This window comes from Gambusia affinis, linkage group LG24 (genome assembly GCF_019740435.1).
Source record: "Gambusia affinis linkage group LG24, SWU_Gaff_1.0, whole genome shotgun sequence".
NCBI lineage: Eukaryota > Metazoa > Chordata > Actinopteri > Cyprinodontiformes > Poeciliidae > Gambusia > Gambusia affinis.
In genome coordinates, this window is record NC_057891.1 from 11,832,068 (window position 1) to 11,859,134 (window position 27,067).

Genomic DNA, 27,067 nt, shown 5'->3' on the forward strand with positions numbered 1-27,067 from the left:
CCTTCTGTTTGGTCATTCTACCAAACAGGAAACAATTCAGTCGCTGGAACTTGTACCAAGTGACGAGTACTGGTCCTAACACTAGACCCTGTGGATCTCCGTCTCTAATCTGCCAGGTCATTTAGAGTAGCTCTGTGCTGTTTTCATCCTGACTAGACTCTGTTGTTAGAACAGTCACCAAGCTGCCGACCCTGGAAGATGGAAGGCTTTGACTGGAAAATGTCTTCCATCTACTGAAGGAAACATTCAAACCTCAAATGTCTGTTGTAATGGCCTAGAAGAGGATTTAAATATCCTCAAGAGACAAATACATTGAGTCTTCTTGCCCCCTAAAAATCCTTTCTTCCTCCATCGATTCATCCAATTAACAATGCTCTTCAGTTGTGTTTAATCTGGAACAGAACCCAGCGCTTGTGGATGCCATTAAGGCCGATATCAATCAATCTGGGGCCAGTAAGGAGCCGTCCCTCACGCCCCATCTCCAGCCTCATATCCACAACCAGGGGCTTCTCTCTGCGTCACTCAGCCTCTCGAATAATAAAATAAATCAAAACATAAGAGTTTTGTCCATTTTGCAATTTCCTCTCAGGTCCTTGGAATATGAAACCAGATGTTTCCAACATCCTGAAGATGCTTTTCATCTGCTCCTCTTTCCTCCTCTTTTCTCCTTCTCTGCACCCCTCGGCCCCCCTTCCTCTCCTCTGCTTTTAAAATTAATGTAAGCCCTGCAAAAAAAAAAAAGAAAGAAAGAAAGAAATGAGGCTTATAAAAAGTGAAATGTCCTCTTTGCCTCAGGAAGTAGTCTGTTTTGCATTGATAGAGAGGCACAGGCCGCCTCTGGCCATCTACGGCTGAGCCTGTTTTTCCTCCGCCATATCCTGCCACCACATCTCTGCCTCTTGAGTGCGCCTCCAACTACAGCGGGCGGGTCAAAGCAATACCGCCCGACCCCTTCCTACACCCGCCCCCCCCTCAACTGCCCAACCTACCCCCATCCTTCCTCTTTTTTTCTCCAGTCCTCTAATTGGAGGTGCTCAGGTTAGAGAATGTCCCGGTTATCGCAAAGCCAGCAGAGAAACACCATTCAGCTCCGTAATTCCACTGATGAGTGACTTGCATTTTCAAATATTTAGCGTGGCTGTTTACACAAGCTGTGCGTCATTATCTCATTCATGCACATTCAAACGCCGACACGAGTTTATACAGGATAATTAATTCCAAGTCAGCCCCCCGAATGGGATTTTTAATAGATTCTGGGTATATGTATGGGAATTCATATCTGGCTCTAAAGCGCAGACATTGATACTGTGTTTGTGTAATTCTCTCGGCGCAGTAAGTGTGGTCCCAGTCGTCTCGGCGCATATGAAGAGCTTGTCTGTTTTATGCTTCATTTTGACAAACCGTGTGCGCTGCGTGCCAGTCACTTCCAGGCAGCCGCAGCTACAATAAACACCAGCCTTTTTTTTTTTTTTTTTTCTTTTCCCTTCATATTTTTTTCCTTCTCCCCGTTTTCTTTTCAAATCAAGGCCCCGGTTTGATCCCGAGCAGAAAGCCAGGGCCAGCTCACTTCCTTCTGAGCCGGGGCCCGAGCCCAAACAAACAAACAGGATCTCCGGCACATTGCGACGGCAACTCCCCGTGAGCCGCGCACCTGCATAGTGTTACGGCAGATTTAGCGGCTGTGTGGTAGAGCCACCAGGGCTTTATGTGTTTGTAAGGCTGAAATTTGCAAACAAGCAGCAAAAGCTCCACAAAATGACTTGCAGACCAGAAGTGCATTGGAACAATAAAGTCTAGTTTTTAGATTTTTTTTAAATTTGTGGCCTCACTCAGAAAAGATTCCTGAACATGCAACCACAGAGGGGGGCATCACACTTTTAATGTTTCAGATCCTTAATAAGCAGTTTTCTAATTGATTCACGTGTTAAAGAAAAAAAAAACGGTTTGTCTCCTTGAATTTCCCTTATTTAGTCCAGTTGGAGGGTTTGGACTTGCTGGTGTTCTGGTGGTGATCATTGTCCAGCTGTAGGACCCACCCATATGTCTTTGACTTTAGTCTCCAGAAATGAAGCTCTTTGTCCCTGTGGACGTTTGCACACATGTTCTGGAGTATTGGCTATCTCCACACCTTTCAGCCCATGTTGGTACAGAACAGTTTCCCTCTGGTTAATGATATCCAGTGTTTTCACAAGGTCTGTGGCTTTTGTTCTGGTGTCGGTCCAAACACTTTGGACCCTGAGCTGGTCGATGGCTGGACATTCCCATCATGGTCTAGACTTGACCGGATGAACGCGGCTCCTTCAAGCATCTGGAAATGAACCAGACTGAACTGGCTTCTGATTCTCTTCCTGATATCTGGAAATTTGACCTTAATCAAGAGACGTTTGGTTTGATTTAACGTCGCTGGACGTGTCTTTGTATCTTCTGGTTTCAGCTATATTTGGGGACAAGAGGCTTTGAAGAGTGTGACTACTCACACTTGACTCATGACAAAAACTTCCCTTTAATAAAGTAAATCATTTGAAAACCTCATGTTGTATTTCCTCAGGCTGTCTTTATTCGATGTTAGCTTGAAACAGGAAATACAGCAGAGTTCCCAGTTGTTTAGGTAGCTCTGAAAGGTGACAACTAGCAGCCTTTTATAGCTACCGTTAAATAGCCGAGTCCAATTATGGCTGTCCTCGTTAACATGACAGGATGTCAAACAAGCACTTCCTGTTAGCCGTCTCTTATCTTAATTGGCCAAGTCTCAGAGGGGGAGTCTGGCTCTGAGGCGACTACAGTCGCTAGCGTCTGCGTCTCATCCAGAAAAGCTCAATTTGGAGCCAGTTTTGGCGTTCCTTGAGAAGATGAAGCCAGTTTGAAGAGTTTGAGAAATGCTGAGCATCATCCAAAAGACCAATTGTACTTACCCAAGCAGATATTTTTGATTTTTAACAAACTGTCCCCTATTAGTGCCTTGCCGGCTGTCAGTCAGACACTGAAGCATTGCCTCTTCACTCACTCTTAATAAAGCCCAAACACAATCTCCCTGTAACCCCAGTGAGATGCCGGGCCTCCTCACCGCTTCCATAATGCACTATTCATGCTTTTTATTAATCTCTTTTCTCCTCCAGCCATTTTTCAAATCATTTCGTCTGTTTACTTATGAATATTTTTAAACCTTGTTGATGGAGGGGGAGGGCAGCGGAGGCACGAAGGCCATCAACGAGGCAGAGGAAGAGCGGCCTAGTGGCGACCAGTCCATGGCTGATTGGAAACAGGAATGCTGCTGGGTAATCCGACCTTACAGGGGTTTCATGAACTGCCTCCAAACCAGGATCAGGTCCACCAGCCCTTTTGGAGGCAATTGCTGTTGTGGGTCTGGGGTCTTTCAACCATTTAGTGATGGTACAGTAACAGTTGCATTAATCAACTCTTAATAGAAACTGAGAATTCATATTTCATTCCAATTTGAATCGTAACCCGTATGTACTGCACTTTTTCTTTAGTGCCTAAAGATATTTGTAAAACTCTTAATGGTTTTGTGCTCCTATGGTCATAAAACAAAATCATACAAAGATAATGCCAGACAAATCTGATGAGCAATTATCATAAATTAACTTTGGACACCCAAGAAATAGTGAATTGCTTGTTTATTAGCCAAGTTACTTATTTTGTAGTAAAACAACATATCTTTTGAAGCTTGCTGTTAATTGTATTATTCTAAATCAGTCTAATTAAAAAGAATAATAACCAGTCTTTCTCAGTTAATCAGCCCATAACTTTCTGTTTCTTGTTACCAACGTCAGATTAGCTGTATCAGTTGCTAGACTGTAAATAGATGCTTAACAAGTTACTAGTAGTTTTAAAAATATATATATTAAACAATGATGTTCCACAAACTTCAAGGGAAAAATATGTCTAAGGTGATGTCCTTGGAACAACCTGTATTGTTCCTGAAACCCCACCAAGCGTTGGAGCCCATGGCAACAAGGCTTTGAGGATCAGACCTAAACCCCAGCAGTTGTATTTCGTCCTTCTATGTAACCACCTTCACCTGTGGCCATGAGGTACTGATCACGTCCTGAAAAACTGAGATCCTGGTAACAGGATTCTGGAAATTAGCTTGACCATTTGTTGACAGACTCTCCCTTAAATAAGGTGAGGACCTCTGAACGATGTTCGAGCAGAACTGGAAGTAGTTCCGCTACTTCTTCACATTTAAAGGAGTCAGCAAAGGGTGATGGGTATCTGAACAGGGCACCTCTATCAGAGGCTTTCCAGGCTTACACCACCAGGAAGAGACCCAGGGCCACTGGAGGAACTGTACTCTAATTCCTTCAGGTCTTTTGATAGGAGCCAGTGTTGACGTGGAGACTGGAAGATAATTGGTGGGTGAAGAACACTGTTATGCTATTGAAAATCTGTAAGACGTTACACACCTTGATATCAGAAATGAGCTCATACCTAGCACCTCAGCAGGGTCGTCTCCTTCAAAAGAAAGGAACAAACCTTTCTTGTTGGCTTTATACAATCAGAAGACAGAGGAACTTTTGATCCCCATTTCCTAATTTTCTTTCTATAATGTGAAGGACAAAAGTTGAGGGAGATTCTACCACTTCATCCACCAAGTGCAGCTGACAAAAGAAGAACAAACATTCCTTCCAAATTCTGCAACAAGAACCGTCTGAAACAATGATGTATCCTGGACCTGGAAGCTAGAAAGTAGGTTTGGATCTCTGCTACGCCGTGGTAAGTTAGCATCACTAGACGTGTTGTATCGGATCAAACGAGGATGATGATCACACCAGACTGTCCATAAAAGTAAGCAGCATTAGGCTAATCTGTCACCCATTTCCATTTTTCTCATTTTCCTGGTTTAAGGGGGAAAGAGTGAGAACTGAGCAGAGGACATGGGAGAGAGTGTAATGAAAGGCTTCTAAATGACAGTGGGCTGACAGTGGGATTGGCTGGTAAGTGACTGGCGGAGTGGCTCGCCCGCGGAGGCTCCCAGTCGGCCTGATTAATTCAGCTCTCGGCGACTGCCGGGGTTAGCTGCCGCTCCGAGAGGAGCCCATTACTGGCACGCCGCTGAAACCGATATAATCAGCTACACGGCGACCCGGCCCTTCCCCGAGACAAACTTTTCCAGGACACGCTCCCCATTCATCCCACATGGGGCCTGGAACACTGGGGCCGGGAGGGAAGGTGACGGCGGCTGAGGTAGAGGTGGCGCCGGGTTTGGAAGAGGGGTACAAAGGATTTTCTTTTTTGAGACGTGGTTAGGGGAGCTTTTGTTAGAAATCCTCTCCACTGCTCTGCCCCCATCCCCTCATCCCCCACCCCCTCTCTAATGCTGCACCTCTGTATCTCTTTATCCCTATCTCTCCCTCCGCCTTTCCTCTCTGGCTGATTTCCTGCAGCTTTGATCGTGACAGACCCTCCCATGTGGCAGCAGCTTTAAGTCTGGTCAGATATGAATATGTCACAGCTCTTAATCCCGGACGCTCCACAAACCCGCTGCCGGTGTGGCTTGTTTTATCTGATTGGGGGGGGCTGCGTGATACGGCGCGGCCTCCTGAACTCTGCTTTGCCGGGTTTGTGGGACTGAGCCAGGATGGCGGTCGAGAGCGTGACGCGTTGCTTATTGCACCTGCAGCTGCATCTCTCCGAATTACATGCAGGAAGGATTACTGGATTACACTTTCAACACCGTGATATGTCTTGCTTATGGCATAGATTTTCATTTAAAACAGACGTTTATGGATCAGTTGCAAAAGTCGTGTTTTGTTTATGATTTGGTGTGAGGCGGCAGCCAATGGCGGGTCACAGTTTGGTGTTTAATTAGTGACTGATTTGCAAACAGACTCAAACTCAGTCGATTAGAACAAAAGTCATCTATGAAAATTTAGATGTTATTATAATTAAAGTATATAGCTCTATCCATATAACTGATCAAACTTAGTGAAGGAAGACCTAATTCTAAGTAGTTTAAATTTTTGCTTTGTAATAAATATAAAGTTAAGGCTATTGCTACATTTGTGGTTCATTTTGTCTAAATGTTTTCTATAGTTCCACTCAACTGTGTTAAGAGATCATTATTTTTGTGTCATGAACACAATACTTTAGCAATTACTATATGATTTCCTCCAGAGGAACGGATTGTCAAGTCACCCGTGTTGACACAATAATTGGTCCTAAAATGAAGAGATGAACCGGTTTAGGCAGATTCTCAAAAGGACACCCAACTGATTGCAGATTGTTTCATTGACAGAATAAGTCCTGATGTGGCGATCAGGCAGCAAACAGCTGTCTGATCGCCAAGGTGAGTCATTTAGTCAGGTCAAGCTCTGCACTGGTGGCAACACATCTCCTGACCAACACAGTCTGATATAAACCTGACAAATGCCGAGACTCATCCTCTGAACGTTTGGCCAAATCCTGCTCTTTTGTGTTACTAACGCAACACGTTTTGGAATCTCGGTTAAATCTGCGTCGAAGCCATTTGTAAACTGGACAGGCTGCATGTGTTGGCCTCTCCAGCAGACTTTGAAGGCCAAATATCTGCGAATCTTTCAACTTATCCTGAAACTCAAAACTCAATAATGTAGAAAAACACAGATAAGTACCATTTTCTGTGTTTTTATAAAGGCAAAGCCGCCTTCTTCCAGCTGTATTCATGTCCCAGACACTGATTCTGATAAAGGCCATGAATAATACATGCTAAGCGTTGTACTGAAGACCCCAACCCAAGTGTTAAAATATTGATCTTGGCCAATCATAATGAGGAGAAATTACTGAGAGCAATCCATCACAGTAAGCCGAGTGTCTGCTGTGTGCAGGCTTTCGCTGCACACACACACACACACACACTCACATTACAGCTCAATAATAATAAAGATGGTATCAGAGCTGCAGTTTGCACACCGTGAAAGGTGGGGTGTTGTCATGCAAATTAAGCGACAACAAATCCATAACGCCACTAAATATATTTGGAGGATTACGTCCCCGTTCGTGTGTGCAGAGGAAATAAATACTTTCGGTGTTTGCCAGCGCTGGCTGGCTCGTCATTTGAAGCTTTGGGTTGTGTGTGAGGAGGAGGAGGCATGAGTCGGTGTTTAATTCCCTCACTGCATGACGTTCCTTTTGCTTACACGACTCCAAACATCAGGTTTCTACAACCGAAAGCGATGCAGACGGGCAGGACTGGCAGCAACTCCCGAAAAAGACAAAAAAATTTCAGTTTTGGGTTTCGTCTAACCAGAACTTCTGTGTGTTTTCGTGTCCTCCATTATGTGTGACAAAAACATTATGCTCCATCGAATCAGAGTAAATTCAGACTCAAACCGACTTCATGCTTCCTAGCAAGGCAGTGGACCGGTTGCTATGGAGAAAAATCGGACCCAGAACTGAGACCGGTGGATAAATAAGTTTTATTTGCTATAACTAAAATGTTAAAGATAATCAACAAGTAGGGAGGACAAACAGGAAGTAATGTAGAAACAGGAAGTGATTTCTTCATCCTATTTGACCATGGCTAACTCTAATCCTCCGAGTTGTAACTATGTCCGTTAACTGGGGATTGTTTCTCCCGCAGGACCAGATAGAAGAGGACGCTCCACAAACAGGAAATGATGACGGCAGTGGGGTAAGTCGATGTAAACACACAGATCCTCTTCACAGAACAAATCATAGTTTTTACGGTGTCCAGACTCTGGACAGGGATTGGATTTCAATTAGAGTGAAGGGTGCTGAATACAGATGCTTTTCAGAATTGCATTTCTTTTAATGTCAGTAATCTTGAAAAAGAGGCCTAATTTTATTTACACTTGATAAATATGATCTAGTTTGTGTTCTATCAGACGAAATCCATCTAAAAGACACTGAAGTTGGTTATCTTAATGTAAAAAAATGGGAACATGTTCGAGGGGAAGACATTTCAATGCACTGCACATCGTATGAAAACAGTTTTTTTCCTCTTCATGTCCAGGCTGTGTTTGAATCTATTATTTCTCTTCTTTTCCAAACAATCTGACATCTACGGTGCTGCTGACAATGTCTTGAAGAACAGGATATTTGTGGGGCGTCCTAATTTTTCCCCTTGTCTGTGTCCTGCTCCGAATTTAGAGGGAGATTGCTTCAGCAGTCTCTGATCAGATCAGCTGCTCCACCTCCAACCTGGGAGCCCACACGGCCGTTAGCACCTAAAGGTTATTGCACAGCCCAACGGCAACACCTAATGAGTTTTTAAATATTAAAAAGCGGCACACATCGCCGCCACTATTGTGAGCTCTTAATTTACCAAGCAATTAGACGCGGGGGCCCTCATTCATCAACGTGCGTTGGTTTGCTGAAAACCTAGTCACTTTTTATTAATCGCCGGCGCGGGAAACAGCTAGGTGGAATTAATGCGCGCCCAGCGGAGGTCAGGGCGGCCACGCTGGCGTACCACAGCTCACTGCGGCGGGGGAGATAAATATGAAGAGCCGTTTGGTAATCACAGCGGAGATCCGATGAGTCGCTGGCACGGGGATTCGGCCTCGGCTGCTGGGATGGATGAGGGAGGCCTGGGAGACGGAGCCCGTGACCATCTGTTTTCATAGTTGTTTTCATGGGTTCTGGGAAATTAACCAAATCCCTATAAAAAAGGAGAAACAACACTTCTAACCTTGTTGCAACTGTTGCTTCTATGCCTCCCATTGAAGCAATCTACTTCCTCATTCAGAAAGGAAAGTGTGCTCTTTAAAGCTGAGCACCAGCAGACCGTGTCCAAGACTGTCTAAATACGACATATTCAATCAGAACAGTTCTGAGCCAAGTATGGCTTCATAAGACTTCTAATGAGATCTTGTTGAGTGGCACTAAGCAGAGCGGGTCTCTCTTTTACTTCATCTTATTGCAAGTTAAGACATTCCCAACCAATCGTCATTTAGCAATATGTAGCTGAAACAAGCTAAGTGAAGCTAAACAAAAATAAGGTAAGAGAAGTGTTCGCTTACCTACTAAGGCAAGCATTTTAAACCATACTAAGCTAGGTTTAGCCAACTTAGCTTAACCTAGCTTAGTTTGCTAAAACTAAGCTGGGTTAGTTTGAATAAAGACCAAACTAACCTAGTGTAGTTTGGTCTTTGCCTAAGATCAATTTAGCCAGCTTAAAGTAGATTATTAGTTTTACTTTAGCTTAGTTTATCTTTTCTGACTTTGCAAGAGCTTGATTGAGCTTAGTTAAATTTAATCAGGTTTTTTTTAGTGTACCATAGCATTAGTTAGTTGAGTTTTTTATTTTATAGTAATTTTGCTTATATTGGTGTATCCTCATTTAGTTTGACTTACTATTACTTGGTTTAGCCTACTTTAATTAACCTGAACTCAATATACCTTGGCTTAGTTTTGGTTGCTTTGTGCAAGATTTTTTTGATATCACCCTAAAGGAATGTCTTTTATTTTGTTTAATTTGGTCAAAATAGCAAAGGTAGAACAGTTTGACCAGAGGGTAAAGGACGGATTTTGGCTCCAAAAAGGTGATTACACAATAGCCTGGCATACACAAGACATCCAACAAAAAGATGATGCCTCTCTAGGTCTCTAGGTTACGTTACAGCTCCATTTTTCGACCAACTGTACATTGTTTACAGCCAGCAACAAAAACTTGAATACAAATGAGCAAACAATTCTAAAGTCTAACTCAAACAGCTTTCTGAGTAATTGGTAAATATGCTGCTAGATTACTAGATGTCCAGTCTGGCTTGAAGCCTTTAATAATCCTAAACACACATAACTACCCTTGTTTGGCACAGATGCCAACCTTTTGCAAGATTTTTTTTTTTCCCTCCTCCTCCTATTTTATCGCATGATTGATTGCAAACAAGCATATGGTCGTCCAGCCTCCCGAGAGAAAAAAACCATCCACTGGGGAGTTGTTTGCCAGTAAAAGAGTCCATCTGCTGGGATTTCTTCTGTTCCGTGAATGTTTCTTGCGCTGGTTGTGTTTTTCATCGTCTGTGTTTTTCTGAAAAATAGTCAGCAAGATGTGATGACTGGAAGGGTGACCCTCAGGTACTGACCGTTCACTTTGTGTTTAAACGCTGCAGCCAGGTAATCAATGCTGCTCCTCTGACCCGCCTGCTGTGCACAGTATTGCACAGTCATAACGCTTATCAATAGGTTAATGCGGGTCAGTGGAAGCCATTTGCCAAAGAAACATGGCTTCCCAACTCCCTCTGTCACATTTATGTGCGTGGCGATACATTATATATTGTCTCACTTAAATGCAATCAAAGCTCCGCCGCCCGCTAATGAACGATGAGACACCTGCTTGGCTTGTGTTTACAGCAGCATGCTAATGTTAGCTCCACCCTGGGACGGCTATCCGCTATGATGTGCACAGGTGTTGTTTGCAGCATCGCCCCCACTGTTTTGCTGTCTGTCAGACCAAGCATAGTGGGATTCAATAATAATCTCGCCGGGCGCCGGGGGAGTTGGTAAACACACTGCATCCCTGCGAGATAACTCCATCACGCAGTTTTCAGTTGAGCTTCTACATCAGGTGTCTCCGGCTCGAGTTGTAGGAGGGGGAATCAGGCAAACTGCTCTTCCACATTACGGAACAAAAGTAAATCCAAAAATGTCCATTTATGTCCAGAATGCAAACGATTCTGTCCTTTCTTCACATAAGTTAAGGTGGAAGACCTCGCCTTCGATTTTGATCATCGTCTTTCCTCAACAAGAGCCTGAACAAGAACTACGAGGCGCTTAAACTGACTCTGTTGTTGCTTTTAGATAAAAATACAGCCACTGACACTTCAACACCTGTACCCAAATTAAACCGAACAGAACTCTGGATGAGAAGATTCCCCTGGACATGCTCTAGCATACATCTGCTGTGTGAGAAATGGAGAGAGATAGTTGTTAAGAAGTGGGCATTAGAAAAACTTGCTCTACTGGAGGAGCCTGTGTTTAGCTTTAATTGAACATTTACAACTGGTTCGATGCATTTTAGTTACGTTCGGCATTGAAGGTGGAACCACAAAGGGTGACCTCACTGAAGCTGACCCATACCGTGTATCAGTTTGACTGCGATGCGAAGGAGATACATGTGCAGATGTGAATGTGAAATGCCAAATGATTTCAGACAGAAGTAATTTATTCCAGGTGTCGCCTGGTGTAGAGATGGAGCAGGTCTCTCATTTGGAGTTCCAACTCCAACCTGAAGATCTTTGTGACTCGCCTTCTTCTCTCTGACTTGAGATGCAAATATGCATTTCACTGTTTCTCTACAGCCCCACCCCCATACCCATCCTCCAGACCTTTGACCCTAAAGCGGGTCTTTCTGCAGGCGGTGCCTGCTTCCAGCTGCTTCTTCCAGACCCAGGACCCAGCGCAGTGCTAATACGCCCCCATTCCTCATCCAGACAGTCTGCAAAGCACTGGGGCAAAATATTCTGTCTCCCTGAGCAGCTCCTAATAAATTGTCCTTTCATTGACGCGCAAGACAAATCTTGCTTCCCTGCCTCTCCCTCCTTCCATCCCTCCCTCCCTCCTGCCTTGCTGTACTCTTTCTCACATGTTCACAGTTGCTCTGCTCCCTGTGGTTTAGTGAAACTGGCACACTTACCCCACCTCTCAATGAACTACAGGAGCGGTTCAGTCGGCCAGAGCGCTCTGCAGACAGGAACGGGGACGGAGGATGCAGCTGCAGAGGAGAGCAGCACAAAGGCTTTAAAGGAGATGAATATCGGGCCCAGTCCTCCTCTTTCCCCATCCCGTCTCCCTGCCTCTGCTCCCCGCGCTGGCACGACACCACGCCGCTTCCGCTTCGTAATTGCGCAATTAGTGCCAAGCGCCTGGTTTTCATATATCACAAATGGCTAGCCGCTGCTATTAAAGCGGCCCCAGCGCCGGGCTAGCGGGCACGGCTAGCTGAGGTGCATTAAGGGCAGCGTTTTGTAAAATGTGAGCCAATTTATCATGATCTGTTTTTCGCTCCCACCCACTGCTAAAACGCCCCTACTGCCTTGTCTTTGAGCCTGACCTTGTACCGTGCTTGTGTGTGTTTCTGTGTGTGGAGGTTCAATTTGCTCATTGTTACTTGCTTGCATAATTTCAGGCGGCTGGCTCACACACACACACACACACACACACACACACGCACACGCACTGATTGCTTGCACCACCACTTTGCCTTCCTCTGTCTCTCGTTCGACTGCGTTCCCTTTTCGTCTCCGAGCAAAAATCCACTCATTTATATGCCGAGGCTAAACGGTATTCATTTGTAAGATGGCAAGCGGTATAACACTGGTAATTCCTCCTCACCAATTTCCAGCGCACTTTCCCCTTTAGCTGTCATAAGCAGTGCATTAAGTGAGTGAGGAAAATCTGCTCCATCTCCGTCGTTTGGCTGCTCGCCTTATTTTACAGATTTAAACGCCTGCCCGCTCACTCACACGCCGCCTCTTGCTTTTATTCCCTTCATTATTTATTTATTTTTTTTAGTCAGGTGATTTGAGCTGAGGAGAACACCCCGAGCTCATCAGAACCCTGCTGGTTCCTCTGTCCCAGAAAGCCGCCCCAGCAGCGCCTGGCGCAGCAGAAAGCCGCCCGGCGCTGCGGCACCCTGCTGGGGCGCCTGCGGCCCGGAGGGAGCCTGAGGGCGGGGCTTGGGCTGCCATGGGATGGTATAAGAACATGGGGGTTGTTGAAGAGCAGCTTTGAAAATCAATTTAAAAAATCTCGGATTGAACTGGATTAACAGCAGGTTTTGACTAGGCCATTCTGCCATGTGAGTAAGTGTAAATCTTTCCACTCCACTCTGACTGAATGTTTAGGGAGGTTGTTCTGCAGGTGGGTGAACCTCCATCTATGCCTCTGAATTACCTCCAACTATCCAACAATCAGTTAAGGAGCCAAGACCAGACCAGTGAAATGTTGGCCTTTTTGGTCAGGAAACTTTTTTTTTTTTTAATTCAGAATGTCCAAAAACTAATAACCCAAAAGCCACAAAACCTTCAGTGAATTGGGCTGAACTAATTCACAGACCTAAAGTGATTACGGGAACAAAGCCAGTTTAGATGATAACCCTTTGTCTAGGCTTTCATCTGTGGACCGACTGTTCATTTGTTGGGTTTTTGAACACTCAAGTTCAACATCTGGCGATGACCGCTAACCAGTGACCCAGCTTGACCAGATAAACAACCAAACACAGTAACTCAATAATGTCAGACATCGGCTCCATTTTGTCCTTTAAACTCAAGCAAACCGTTTTATCGCTGTATTTTAGATTTTGTTACTGGGAGGTAACGGGTTATAAAGTTGTTAAATTCCTGGTTTTCGGTGCCTCTTTCTTTCCATTTCGATGTCAGATTGCAGCAAAAACAAGGCTCAAGCCTTGACCAACACTCAACCGCACAGCTACCATTTCTACCACCTTGTTGTTAATGTGTTTGCTGCCACTTGTCAAACACCCACTTGTTTTGTATTTTCCCTTAAGAGTTTGCCTCAGTAACACTGTCAGAGTGGAGAGCCATCGCTGATTTTCTGCTGTTAACTTTGTTGTGTTTTTTTTTCTTTTCACCCCAACCACCAGCACAGTACGAGGTCAATGCGGGCCAATAGACTGCTCTCACACCGGGGTGCAAATTGAGCAATTATACAGCATCCATTGCTCCGCTAAGAGATTTCAACTGGTGTTCAGTTTGCAGCCACGCAGAGGTTTACAAGTTGCGTTCCCACATCCTCCTACTCTCGCTACACCCAGTCATTCTCAGCAGCCTGCATGACTGGTGCAACTGGTAGAGATGTAGGAAATGTCTTCAGGTAAACCCTTTGCTTAGGTGTGAGTACTATTATCTAGTGGTGTATAGATTTCCATTAAGAAATTGCAATAAATGTTCACTGGAGCACTTTCTAGATTTGTTCTTAAGTCAGTCACAGTCACAACCCTTAAATTAATTTTACCTGAGGTGGAAAGACTTCACATAGAGGTCCCATTCTCTTAGCCACTCTTCAAAATAAGAAAAACATACCATTACAGTACGGCAGATGGGAGCACAATCTACAGTCAGGAGAACACTTTGACGTCTAAGCAGATTAAACAGGGAGAACTTTTCCATCCTACCGTCACAAACATAGACATGGGCCTTGAGAAATAGTTCTGGGACTTTCACAGGAAGCCAGTGCTTTTGTTCAATTAGGTTATGATGGAAAAACTAAAAGTATGTCTGATGTAAAGCAAAGTCTACATGTTTGAGGAACCTTGCTCAAGTGCGCAACATCATCAGCTCTTTAAGACAGGTTGAATCGTAGCCCATGCCCACTCTTAGGCACAGTGGTGGAACCATGATGGCGTGGACCTGTTTCTGTTTCATTCTGTGCTAGACTAAGGCTGAGCTTTTCCAGTCCAACACTCTTGAGATGAATATGAGCCCACGGCCAAGTACTGTGGAGGATCCATGATCCTGGCTTATCTTATGACCTTGGAGACCTTGTGGCATCATGAACTCTTTGAAATAGACTTGACTTCTAGCAGACAACACTCTTGGGTGTTTTCATGGAAGAAACTCTTGTGTCCACTGTCAAGTACGGTGGAGGATCCATGATACTGCGTGGATGGCTTCCCTTCCAACAGCCTTTCCCAGTCGAGTGGAAATGGGTCGTTGTTGGATCTTCCAGCAGGATACAGATCAAAACAACCCAGACGTGGATCGCTGGAGAGAAAATGAACCTCAGCGAAGATCACTGAATAATTGATCTTTATTCATCTTTATCACTAGTTCTAGTAATTGGGAAGGGACTTCCCCATAAAGCGTTAAAAAAAAAAAAAAAAGAACTCCAACACCTCAGCACGTGGTGAGGCTGCACATAATTGAAATGTATTCCCCAACATGAAGCTGAACAAGCTGCCAGCCGCCCTCTCCACGCTGGGTTTCTTCCTCCTCCAGTTGTTCCAGTCGGAGAGAAGCGATCTCGCCGTCGTTTCCTGTGGGAAGGATTTGGCAGAGCAGCCTAATAGAGGAGAGAGTTAATGTAGCTTAAACAGCCAAACTAATTGTCCCTGTCTCTGTCATATTTGTGTAGTTAAATACTCCTAAATACCACAGCCATTAATTACCTCCCAGTCAGGTACGTGGAGGGAAATGAAGCTTTTATGCACGACTAAAGGGAGACCTCTTGCCAGTGCCAATGCATCATGTGGGTTTTAATTTGGAATATTGTTCACTTCCCCGTTTTCCGAAGTTGGGCCCGAGCTCTGAAGGACAGACGGATTTGTGTGGAACATTTTCACAGAGGGAGGTCGATCTGCTTTCAGTTTGTTTGGCAGACATGAAAACACCAAAAACAAGGAGATGGTTAAGTGTTTTGCCAAGAGCAGAAGAACATGGTGGATCCAGGCCAGTTGCAAGACGCTCTACGTTTCTACAAGTCCCACAGGAAGCAGTATTTCTGCAGCGCCCACTTTGTTTCAAAACGATGAACTCTTATTCTGAGAGAGAGAGAGAGAGGACTCCGTCTTTGTATATCAGACATAGAAGACGAGAACCTGCATCATGAATTGACGCACCTTCTAGCTAGCTCTACTGCAAACTGCCAATGCATTCTGGGAAAAGGTTTTGCGGTTGGCAAGGGCAACGATTGAGATATTTGGTCACAGTGAAAGATAAGTTGACTCTGACAAGAACCAATGTTATGAATGGTGGTGGGAGCTTCAGGCTAATGACAGAATGATGATGGAACACTTAGAAATGAATATTCGCCTCAAATCATCAGCTAGCTAGAGGCTTCCTTTACTTTATTATTTTAAGATGACTGTTTCCAGACGTCTTCCTTAAAAGGAACTTTCTGAAGTTTAAATTAAATTGGAGATAAAGAACAAATGCAGGGAAGGTGTGATACACCAACAGGTCCTAAATGGAGGAATGGAAGGATTGCTGAATAATGAATGAATATCAGAGTGGAGTTGCGGATAACGACAGGATGGACGGACTAACTTATGGGTAGATTGTTGGACAAACCAACGAATCCACTCATAGATGAATGAACTAGTGGATGGACTGGGTGACAGACGGACAGATGGGAGAAATAATTCCCTGAAAAATTCTACAAAGCTTAAAATCTGGCAATTACATTTTTCCATTCTATTTTTCCTGTTCTAATCTTCTCCTGGACGAGAAAGTTTGCAAACGTTTCCAGGCCATGAAGGAACAAGGTAGAACAGGAGTGTACAAAGTGCAAACTAAAGACTGTTTTCAAGCCTCGGCATGGGCCGGCTGCATTGACTGCAGTTCCAGATAGAATAAACTTTAGTCAAAAACAAGCCATGGGATACTTTCAGTACAAATGAGGATATTGATCAGTTAAAATAACCCTAGAATTGGCAATGTTTATGGTTCTTTGTGAACAATCAAAATAAACATGTAATCCTAAGGAAAGACTTTACATAAGAGTTCGTGGACTTCATGCTTGAAGGGGGTCTCTCTCTTTCAAGTTCAGTGTAGAGGCAGAGGATTGAATACTTTTGGCATATAGAGTACATTTTCATATTTGTGTTTTCACTCACCACATGTTTGAGTTTAGACTGGATTGAGATCATTTCCTGTCTTCTCTCCTGTTTCCTGGCTTTGTGTCTGAATTAATGGAAGTAAATGGTGTCTCTTGTTCAGTGCTGAGCATCTCTTGCAGAAATCACTAGTTTGTTGGTGTTTCTCCATGTTGGGGCTCGTTTGCCAAGATCAGAGGCAGGCACCCCCTGGGGATGTGTGAAGTATATTCCCATCATGCATCTTTCCATGCCTGGGCAGCCCACGCCCACTCATCAGCCCCACATTAGCGCTCTCTCTCTCAGTCTCTCACTCTTTCTCTCTCTGCTCTTTTCTTCTCGCTGCGTCCGTGTCTGTGTGAGTTTTCCTCTGCCTCCCTGTAATCTCTCTGGTTATGTTTGACCTTTTTGCCGCTCTGCACCGGCTAATGACGGTACAGGGATAGCAGGTGTGCCGCATTAGCCGACCATCGCCGTGGCGGAACAAATTAGAGGTCCGCCGACACCGAGGGGCCGACCTTTCGCCGCCGATGCTCGCCGTTAGTGGCCGCTGAAAGAGGAAAAAACAAAAAAAAACAAACACACCCACAGATGCCCACACAGACTCTGTGAAAACACCGGCAGAGATGTGAAAAATGCTGGAAACACTCGGTCTCTCTGAGCTGTCAGGTGTGGGCAATTTGGGTAAAATAACACAGGCCTGCCACATAATCTTCTCACCTGGGAAAATGGGGAAAGGAGGGCAGAAGGGGATGTGGAGGCGAGATGGATAATCGTTCTTTGTTTGAACAGAAACTCCACTCTTGTGATTGCACTTTACTTTACCATGGCACTGGATCTGCAGAGTGAAGGAGATCAACAGCGAAGCGCCTTCCCCCTTTGACTTAGCAGAGCTGAATCCTCTCAGGCCTTCCTTCAGAAGAAAAAAAAAAAAAAAACAGAAATAAAAATCAAAGAGGGGGACGCAGACTTAGTTTGGACCCCTGCTGCTAGTGGAGGATGAGTGCGCATGTGAGCTGGATGGTTTGCATAAATGCAGATCTGGCGTTTGAAGTCTCAGCACCTGGAGACAAACTGAAAGTAAAAACGGTGTGTGATCTTAGCAGCTGAAAAACCCAGAGCCGCTTCAAACAACAACAGCTGAACAGAGATCGGAATCATACATCTGAATCGTGACGTTCATAATTGCAAGTCAGCAGCTCTTTCCTGCAAAATTTAAGCCCACGGTTTGGAAAACATAATAAAACATTAATCACAAGTTGGTTTACATCTTAATAGTACAAGATATTTTCTCGGATACCCTGTTTGGTCAGTTTGCTCTCAACAACATCATCATGCACTGCCCTGTCTATAGACATCAGGACATAATGAATAGTTTATTCTTCAGCACAGAGCGTCTCTAGAGACTCGACAGATTCAACACAATTATTGCATCACTGCATCTACCAGCTCTTTAAAGGAAAAGTCACTGCCAGATGAAGCCAATCAACTCCATTGATCACCCGGTCATCAATGGCGTGACTGGATCTGACAAGCAGGAGAAGTTTGCTGCAACATCTCCAGGATGGAAAGACTTGAACTATGACCTCTTGAACATCTAGTTTTCATGAAACAGTTGCCAAAGTTTCCAGGAGGGAACATCTGAGCACTCTCACCCCAACGTTCAGCGAAATGAAAACCCAAACAACCCTTTGGCGTGTTTGACAGGGTTGAATAGGAAACCATATATCAAGGTTTCTGGATCAATGTCCTTTGGATAGATAGCAACAAAGTAGAAATGTTCCAGTCTAATGCACAACGCCATGTTTGCTGGAAACCAATTGCAACGCTTTGGCAGAAACAGCTGGTACAGCTGCTGGACATAGCAGTTGAGGAGTGATGAGTTGGGCCGGTTCTGGACCTTGTCATCACTAAGTTGACAGTAAAGTAAGTATAATGATGTCTTCTTTTGGCCAACATGAGGTCATCTCTCTGAAGTTTGCACTAACCTGGATCATTAGCAAGGCAATAAGTCCAGACACAGCAGCAGAATAAACCAAAACTCAGAGATTCCCTCCTAACAATGTGAGCAATTTGAAGAGAAAATGAACAGTGAGAGTTCTGTTTGATGGGAATGGTTCTACAAGCTGTTTCCGTGTGTAAACCATGGAGGTGTGAGGCGGTTGTATGTGACGTGAAGCTGGCAGGAGATTCTGCAGCTCTAACGTCTGACAGTAGAAAGAGTAAACCCAGAGGACGGATGTGTGAGCATCACAACTGATGAGGGAAAGAAGCCATCCAGCGTAGAAAATGTACCATCTAGTGAGACGTTAAACATCAATTGTAGCCCTCAAGTGGCCCTGAGGGACGAGCTGAAATGGGACGGGGAAAATTAAACACACTCTTGATGGGAGGGAAATTGCCCCCTGCCTGCCAGCGTTGCAACCTTCGCAAATGAGCACCTTCAGCTGAGGGGACGAATGGGCCGACCTGGAAATCTGTTTCCAACCACTTCCCTCTTTGTCAGCCGGTGGCCAAAGTGCAGCTCTGTTGTCTGTCATCGGACCAGCTTCTATTACTGTCATTACGCCAATCGGGCCCCTGGTGCAAATGTGTTTGTCTGTGTACACAAGCCCCTGGGTGAATGGCATCCAATCTACATGGTAGTTTGGGTGGTTTGGAGGAAAATAGCAGCCTGCCTTGCTGCTGCTAATCAGAGATCTCTGATGGATCTCTGCTGACGGACACGCTGGGAAGCGCCTCTTGGACGTGAAGACATGTGTTAGACCCCTGTGTTAAACACTCCAATGTTCATCTCTGAATCCAAACTAGTTGGGAGTTTGAAGATGAAAGGCAAAAAGATAGACTTAAGTGGAGTCTTTTGCCTCTTTGTCTTCCTTATCTTCTCACAACTTCAGGTTCAAATGGGGACGCTCAGAGCAAAGGTTGTAGTGGTCCGCCCAAGGCTTCCTCCTCCTCTCCGTCTCTGAGATGCTAGCTTTTACTATTTTTCTAGATAAATCCCTCAGGACTGCAGGGTTTTCCAGGCAGGCAACTGCTCTTTTCCACACATTAAGTCTGTCTTGTGTGGAGCAGGGAGCGAGGTGGGGGCGTGGGGAGGAAAGGGAAATTTTTCATCCAAGCAGGCTTCAGGAAGCAGCGGTCTGGCCATGGATCAGATGAGACACCTCTATGTTTTGGCCTTTTATGCCCAGTTACAGGTTTACATGCAAATACAGTCCGATTTGTCCCGTTATTCCGCTGCAGCCCAACCACAAACCATATATCATCTTACTGCCCCTCACAGCTAGCTGGGGGAAGGAAAATATCAGATCTGCGCAAACGGTACCTCAAAACCTACCAGCCAGAAGAAGAGATTCCCCCTTATTACATGACTAAACAAACCTAATTGCTGCTAAAATAAACCCAAAATGATTTCATAGTTTCCTCCGACTCCTGCTCCCTCCCACCTTTTTTTTACCCATCTTTGACACCATCGCTTCAGCTTCTGTTCTAGAGTCTTGCTGATTTTTTATTTATTTATTTTTTCCAGCAAGCGCAGCTGCATTTCAGTCCAGCAGGGCCAACAGATGCTCCAAATAAATCAGCTCCACACTTACTCTGGCATGAATTATGAAGAGAGAAACGAATGCCAAGGAAAACACAAGGAGTCCAAGGAAATATCGGTGAATATAAATGTTGTGTGTACAGAACAAGCTTGACAGTCTCGTGGAACCTGGAAGTTCAGACATTCCAACTTTGTTGCCATTCAAGAACACGGAGTGGAAATAAAATAATCTGTTGTTGATTCTCCAAAACGTTTTCCACTCATCCAGAGCTGAGACAAGAGACGTAGATTGAAACAGATACTGATCAAATTTTTTATTTTTTTTAAATCCACGTAATAGACTCAGACTTTAGTTTCTGAAGCTGGAACCTTTTCAAGGGTCAACCTTTCCTGGGCGTCAAAGGAGACGATCAAGGCAGGAATGTGTATTGGGTTGTGATGAAAAGAAAATTCCATCCTTTCATACTAAATCAGTCCAGTGTTAAAACCTCAGTCTTCACTGCATCTGATCAAACCACGTGATACAGGTTAAAGTTCCAGTTTCAAAGTCCACTTGTTGATGTTTGAGATGGTAGGATGGAAGATCATTTTCCTTGTATCGTAGGAACCTAACTTGGTGAATCAAAACGGGCAGCTTTGACTGCAACGTCTGTGAACTTTGGAGGTTTTCTTGAACTTTTTTCCCACTCCTCTCGACAACAAATCTCTCATTTTATTTGTTGATCTAATTCAAGAAGGTCTACTGATGTATGTCATGATATACACTTAATGGATACTTTTGCTACAATTTGAGATATTTCATTCAAATGTTGTTAACTACATTGCCATGTAGTTAGACCCAACTAACCGTAGGTATAATAAGACGCAGTAGATGGCATCGCCTAAAAAAACTGCTGATTCATGTTCGGAGAAGATAAATTGGTCTCTTCTTCATGTTCTCCTCCACAGACAAACCTTGTTCCACACTGATTTTAATACTGATATCAAACCACAGAGAAGCTCCACATAAGCATTTGTTAATATTGTCCAAGGCATTCTCTGTGAAACGGAGCAGAGCTAGCAATTTGAAATGAAAAGCCATGATTTGTTTGCGCCACGCTGCATCACACCTGATTGTGTGTAGCAGACACGGCTAATGAGCCATTACAGATGAAGGGGAAACCCAATCGATTGCACGCCGTCGCCGGACAATGCTGATCAATTCTACTCTGACTGCATTTCCCCCTCATTAGCTCCTGAGGTGTGTGTGTGTGTGTGCGTGTGTGTGTGTGTGTGTGTGGCTGATGAGGTGGTGGCAGTGTGTGTTTTGGGTAAACACGCTCAGGTGGCTGCATGGGCCCACGCCATGTTTCTGCTGTGCGCTAGCAGGCATGGGGGCCCTGATTACTCTTATTAACACGGAGGGTGTCAGGCACCGGTCCAAATGGCACCGCGGTGACTGTGAGCTCACACACACACACCACTGCACAGGCTGTTTGAGTTGAGGGCCTGAGCCAACAGTCCCAGCTGAACCCTGCCATCAGGCCCAGGAGGAGATCTTTGTAGCGAACGGTTGGAGTTTTAACCATTAATATGTTGCCTCATTGCATTGCCTAAAGAAGCTGGGGAAGCACCTGCTCTTTGCCAAGCCTCACCCAGCAATATTTCAGTTGGAGGACCAAGAAAGACAACAGTTTTCACTTCTTTAGAGGGCCTGGGTCGCCTTTCATCCCTCACTCACCACCTGTGGCTCACTCCTCTGAAACAAGCCAGACAAAGGTTTCTGCTGCTAACTTTGGCGGCTCGCTTCTACCGGGTGGAAACCCAGGCATCCTTTCCATCCTCACTGGGAAGCTGCTATCCTCTATATATTTTCATCTGCCCTGATGTTGAATCTCATTCAGGTATACTAATTCAGTATAAATAATTTTCCCAAACTCTTAACCCAGACTGAACCAACGCAGTAGCAAGAGAAAAGAACTGGTCTCATGATCAACTGAGCAATACTGGAGTTTCCTCATTGAACATCCAAGATGTTGAAGTCTTAATTTTTGTTATGTACCTGGAGAACTGTACATTATCACCTAAGTGTTATTGGGCTGTTGGTAAAAGGTGAACGAGTCTCCTGCAACGTCTAATGGGTTCCAGGATTTCCTGAATGGTTAAAAACAATTGACCCTTCCTGTAGATAAATTTCGTATTGCGAAACATCTTTAGATTAGCGCCAAGATTTGTATTATTTAAGAACAGAGTTCCAGGAGAGACACTGGAACACTCCAGCAGTATGTTTATCTGGCAGATAGAAGAGGAAGAGCCCAGATGTTGCAGATGTTGGGCGGAGCTCGACGAAGTTGCCGTTCGCGGATGCACATGTGAGGAAGTGGATGCAAAGACGCTCCTCCATGTTGGTTCCACTGTGTCTGTATCAGAAGAGCCCAGCTCCCCTACTGCAACATGATTGGCTTCCACAGAACTTATTAAACATAATTGCAAACTAATTAGTACAGCGATGGCTTGGCACCTCCGTCTAGTGCCAGACACTTGATGTGGGTTTACAACATGCATTCAAATTTTACACTAATTACCAATCCCTGATTAATTCATGACCGGGGAGTGCTTTATAATAGTTATTAATAGGGCTGTATAGATTAGATTAGGAATTAATTTCAAAATAAAAATCCGGCATTACATGCATGGAGAAAGCCATGTGTTTGGGAGCAACCTGATGTATGCTTGGTGTCACAACGCATTGGCAAAGCACTTTGATTTAACAATCAGGTCTGCTTTTGTGTATGAAATCACTTGATCTAATGAGGTTCCCGCTTCAACCTGCTTGTCTAATGAGTGTTTGGATCTGGCTGCGCCCACGTAGCAATGGCTAATAACGCAATGAAAGATTTAAAACCCAATCTTCGCAGCTCAGTTTGCGCCGGACCTTGTAATTACGAAGGAGGGCGAGTTCAGTACAGGTTTTACCCAATCTGCGGCTTTGTCATCATCGTTCTCCCTCCGCCCTACTGGACGGTGACCTGCCAGGTCCTCACTGTCATTTCTGAGGGATTAATCTTGGCCCACGCTTCTCCTGCTACTAATGGTCACAGCATGGACCTCACAATGCCACCCTAATTTCCTCTAATTGAATGGTCGTTAGCATCCACGGGCCTTGGCACTAAAACACGCGTGGGTGTGCGGTGATATGTTTCCCACTACACGTTCGCCTCCACGTGCATTTGTTCCGCATCAAATGGCCTGGCACCGCTTGGGTGACGACGGCAGAGAGGGGAGGGGTGAAGGGCACCGGTGGCACAGGGAGATCATTAATTCGTCCTGCCTCTCTGCACGGCTTATTTTGATGTTTTTGTAATGAGCGCCTGCTAGGGAGGGTAAACAGCGAGACTTGTCGCGGCCCCTTTGATGTCAAATGATGTGAGAGGCGACGAGGGTAGGAAGAGACGCAGAAGGAGCGAGTCTGAGGGAAAAGGAGTGGATGCTGAGAGGCCCACGAGGAGCGGCAGAGATGAGGAGAAATGGCTCCCGGGTCGAGTGGCTGCTGGTGATATCCTGTCACACGTTCAGGAAGTTGCAAAGAGAGGAAGATTGTGCTTCACGGCGGTGTGCGCTTTGGCTTCCTGCCTGTTCAAACAAGAGGAAAATCAACATCGACGTCTCTCGGATTTTACATAAACAGGGATTTAGTCAAATTTGGCCACTGTCATAAGCTGAAGGTTCTGAGGGCACAGACACAACGTTGTTCAATAAAAATCCTACAAGTTTTAACCAACAACAAGAAAATGCAACATGTTTAGAAAGTAAGACATTCATTTGAGATACAAGAGGGCTTAGGCTTTGATATATTCCTATTTCCAGTGAGAAATCCTGAAAGTTTATCAAAAACTTTTCATTTGGGATCCACAGAGGCAACCAAGAGCAAGTGTATCCCCAAAGCAAAGTCCAGTTTTTCTCCTCAGTAGCTTGAAAAACAATCCTTGTTCTTTAGACTTTTGAATTTGGACAGTCTCCATTCATGACCATGGATTAGCAAAATGTTGCCTGGTTTGGTTGGTAGGTACACAGGTTGTTGGTTGGCTCGTTTGGTGGTTTGGATGGTTGGTTGTTGGGTGTTTTTAGATGATTTGTTTGGTTTGTTTGGTCAGTTGTATGGGTAAATATCTTAGCAGTTTGAATGGTTGGTTTATTGCTAGCTTTGTGGTTGAGATGATTGGTTGGGTGCAGGTTGGTTTAGATTTTGGCCGGGGTTGGAGTCTTCTACTGCATCATTGTAGATAGACCAAGTGAATTTTCTGAACAATATCATAAACAGGATTTAGTTTTCTAGCAGAAGTCTAGCTAGACAATCACGTTCTAGCTGTAGTTAGCTAAACCAAAATGTTGTCCTTCATCAGTATTCAAACGCCTTGTCGAAACCTTTTCAGCTTCCATACTTCAGCTCCTTTCTTTGTCCGGTCAGACCATTGCGTGACCATTTCCCTTCCGTCTCCGTCCTCGTTGTCCTCCCACCCGCCAGTTGGAGCCAGATCGTCCCCCAGCGTGGAGCCCAGGACCTCCTCTGTGTGACATCCTGACAGTTTCCTCTAATGCTGCAAATAAAAGGTCCTTTCTGAATGATGAGCTGTTATTATGTAAATAGCTTCTGACTACTGCTGCCTCAGACTTCTGCAGTCCGCTGGACGGAGGCTACTGTGGCGACTGGAATCATTTCCATGATTGCAGGCAGCTCTGGAAATGGGGGCTGGTGGGGAGGGGTAGTGACCAGAGGTTATGCTGCATGAGTAGATCTGTTTATTGCATGGCAAATGACCCCAATATGGAAAACATAGCTTGCTTCTCTTTTCTTGTCACGATGGAGTGACTTTGGTGAGTTTACTGGAGATGAAAAGCAGCTCAAGGTGAAGAAGTTGTTGATGTTTTAGAGATGACATGCAAACGTTGCTCTTTTACAGTCTGGATTTAGGAACAAACTATTATTTTTAATATGATTTTTTTAATTTTTTTTTTTTATTGTATAATCCATGTTAGCTTGGGTTCACATTTTCTGGACTTGTTACCACAATGGTTAAATTAGGGTTTAGTTTTAGCTCTGAAAATAACATTTAAGCTATGGCTGAACATAAATTTACTAGAGTAATAATTCATCTATCATCTGTCTGTCTGTGTATTTGCCTCCATACAGCTGATCTAGGTTAACTAGCACTTGATCCTTGATTCCTTCCCCTTCCAGTTGTTTTTTTTTCCTGATTGTTTCTCTTCCTTCGTTTTCTTTGACCTTTTATTTGAAATTGGAGGAAAACAATTTTAGCCGCAACACTTTTTTTCTCCTGCAAGCGCTCCAAGTTTGTTTCCTGAGACTCAAACGTAATGTGGGAGAATGTTTCTTTTTTTTTTTTTTTCCTCATTCCTGTGGGCTGAAAGCAGCTTTTAATTGATTTTCTGTAAATAAAATCTATTCTGCCCTTCAGCACCTTGTTTGTGAGCTTATTGGGAGCGAGTTATGTGTGTGTGTGTAGGCCTGTGTGGTTGCCATGACTCACTCTTGCTGCCACCCTGACCTCCACGCTGCCCACACACAGCCACACTGAGACGCGAGTCCGACACTGGCTTTGCATTTTCCCATCAGCCGACCTCTGACCCCTGCCGGCAGCCTCTCTCGCACGAAGCTGAGCCGCATTAACCTGGACCTCCTTTGTTTCCAAATCATCTGTCCAAATACAGTGGACGGCGAGTCGCCACAAACACAGAGGGTGGATGGGTAATAATACATGCAGGCTCACTTGCTGCTGCACTGCACACCTTCACAGGCAGATCAGAGGAGTGGGGGTTGAAGGGGTGGGGGGGTGATGAGCACAAGGAGGAGGAGGAGGAGGAGGAGTGGTTTGGGCTGAATAGAAGGAAGCAATGCAGCAAGAGGAAGAAATGTTGCCGTGCGCGCCTTGTGTTCATATTCCTCACTTCATTGGGTCTGGTTATTACCCAGAGCGTGCGGCCATGTTTGATTCATCCAGGTGCACCGCGGCAAATTACCCAGAGTGCTGCACACATCGACAGGGAACGAAATGTTAATGATGTTTGCTCCGGCTAAGAAATGCAGTGACCAGGTCAGTCCAGGTGGTGCTTTCATTTACCTCCCAATCTTCCTTCCATGAAGAGATGTATGTGTTCGTTGCCTTCATTAGAAAAATTCAGACCTATGGATTTTGCAAAATTTTGAGAAGCTAATGTTGCCATTTGTCAGTGGCCTGTACAGTAAGAATTTATAGGAATGTTTTAAAAGAATACAAGATAGTGACCAGCGGTGAGCTCTCTTTTGCTAATGGTGGAGCTAATTTTTAGCTAGGCAGTTTTGCTAACTTTAGAAAAAACATTTAGTGCTCTTTTCTTCCTCTAAATTACTACTTTATTCTATAAACTTTAAGTTAAACAAAGTTCCACATCTGTGTCAAAGCTTTGGTTCTTAACTTTTATATTAATGCTCTTATTTTGAAGGGGGTGAAGGCTGTTTACACAGCAGTTTTGTTTTCTCATGTTCTCTCTATTCTTCCACCAGTGACGTTTTTTAAAACTGGAACTAAATAAGACGCGGACAGTAGAGAACCAGACATAAACTTAAATATAATATCTAAGGGCATTATTGAACATATAAATTATGTTTGAGGGTTGAAATCTTCCAATGGCAGAAAGAATTTGATTTGACATTAGCAATCCGCTAAATAGCTTGTTGATGTAGTTGTTTAGTGTTAGCAGAACTAGCGTACGTCTTTATTTTTACTGTAAGTCTGCGTACATAGAAATAATACATTTTAACCAATGGGACAAAAACAAAACATCTCATAGGGCAAAACTTTTAGTTTTAAAAAAAAAATGTCACAAAAGGAGCAAATTAGCAAAACTGAGCTGCATAATTCACTAACATCTTGTTTATGTCTTCGCCAGGTTTCAGGACACAAAACACTGAGAGTTGCTCCAGATGATCTGTGTGCTACTGGTGGTGTTTTAAAAGTTCACACAATCAG

General features: G+C 44.4%; 1 long non-coding RNA gene across 4 annotated transcripts in view; it reads left to right on the forward strand.

The window, feature by feature from the left end:
• LOC122827228 overlaps positions 1-27,067 on the forward strand; it is a 99,255-nt gene that overhangs the window by 35,773 nt on the left and 36,415 nt on the right. For all 4 annotated transcript variants that reach the window (XR_006369999.1, XR_006370000.1, XR_006370001.1 and 1 more), the window contains exon 3: positions 7,580-7,630. This is a non-coding gene — a long non-coding RNA (uncharacterized LOC122827228). The remainder of the gene's footprint in view (positions 1-7,579; positions 7,631-27,067) is intronic.